Source organism: Tamandua tetradactyla, chromosome 8 (genome assembly GCF_023851605.1).
Source record: "Tamandua tetradactyla isolate mTamTet1 chromosome 8, mTamTet1.pri, whole genome shotgun sequence".
NCBI lineage: Eukaryota > Metazoa > Chordata > Mammalia > Pilosa > Myrmecophagidae > Tamandua > Tamandua tetradactyla.
This window is the reverse complement of record NC_135334.1, coordinates 122,345,816-122,347,300: the sequence shown is the minus strand read 5'-3', so window position 1 is coordinate 122,347,300 and position 1,485 is coordinate 122,345,816. Positions and strand designations below refer to the sequence as shown.

Sequence of the window (1,485 nt, the reverse complement as noted above, 5' to 3'; positions counted from 1 at the left end):
GTGAGGAGGCATGTGGGGGGGTGAGAGGGCAGGAGGCGGTCCAGAGAGAGGACGGGCTGGAGGTGGGTGGGGGAGGGGCTAAGATGCAGGCCTCCTGGGGACTGGACATTTCTTCTGGCCAGATGAGTTCTGGGCTGTTCCTTGAGCCTGGGCTGGGGCCTCGGTGACCTCCTACGGCCCCAGGACATGCCACGGAATTGCTCCCTCTCTTACCTTGACCAGCCCCTGCCCCTCCTCCCCTGCCCTCACGACCTGCCCACAGCGGGGACAGTCTCAGGGGCCTCCTGCTGCACCCGCCCAGGCTCCAGTGAGACTGCCCTCAGCTCTCTGCCCAAAGCCTGAGGCTTCCGTGGCAGGGCAGAAGCACCCGGCACTGGCCTGGGCGGCCCCAGGATGGGAATTGTGATTGCAGCTCGTGACCCTGTTCTGCTACCCGCCCCCAGCCCCCACTCCTCGCCTCCCAGGACTGTGAGCTGTCCAGCGCATCGTGGTTTTAGACCAGACACGATCTCAACTTGGTTGAGATCCGCCTTGGCAAGGCGTGGGTTGGACCATATGTGGCCACAGGAAGGAAGAGGGGCCTGGCAGGTGGGCTGAGGATCCATCTCCCCGAGACACAGGTGGGGCCCACTCCCTCCTTCCAGGCACAGGAAGGCCAGGAGCCCTGGGACGCCGGGCCTGCCGGGCAGCAGGCATGCTGTGCAGGGAAGTAAAGCTGGGGTTCAAGTCCTGGGGCCCCGCTGACCAGAAGCCAACACTCAGCTTCTTTGACCCTCTGTTCCCCCCCGCCACCAGCGTCTGCTGGCATCCTGTCATCTACTTGGAAGGTGGTGTTCTGTAACTGAAGAGGAGGGGGGACTCTGTGTTGGGGGTGGTGCCAAGCGAAAGGATGTGAGGAGAGGACCATGCCCTCCTTTCTGGCCCCTGGCCTGGCCTTGAGACCCAGGTCAGAGGTTGCAGCTGCCGGCAGGACAAGGTATTTGCAGAGGGGCCTTGGGAGATTCAGGGCACAAGCAGTTCTGCTCTGGGGGATGAGGGCTCCCTGCGCTGGGGAAATGCTGCTCTCTGTGCCTCTGGACCCTGGAACTGCGGGCTTTGGAGCCTGTGGTCGTGGGTGTCCCCAAGGGCCACCATTGGCGAGGGGTGGGGAGGGGTGGAGGGCGGTGTTTCTGAGTCACCTCTTGGCCTTGCTGAGTCCTGAGCAGGAGCAGCCAGGCGGGGCAGATGCCCAGTGGTGAGCGCAGTGGGCAGTCTGGCCTGGGAGCAATGGGCAGTGGGTGGCTTTTCTAAATTCTCTGAGAATTTTCCAGGGACTTCGGCTGAAGGCCCTGACTGGGCAGGAAAGGGCAAGAGCAGGGATTTGGGGTTTGACCATGATGTGGTCTTCTGAATCCAGGAGCTGGTGAGGCCTGGGCTCCTCTGGGGATCCCACCGGGAGGAAATGGGTCCTGTGTGCCCGAGGGGACGGGCACAGCAGCTGGCGGA

The 1,485-nt window shown here is 63.4% G+C and overlaps 1 protein-coding gene across 3 annotated transcripts in view; it reads left to right on the top strand.

Moving 5' to 3' along the window:
- Positions 1-1,485, top strand: part of CHST1 (carbohydrate sulfotransferase 1) — a 72,211-nt gene that overhangs the window by 49,014 nt on the left and 21,712 nt on the right. The window lies entirely within an intron of this gene.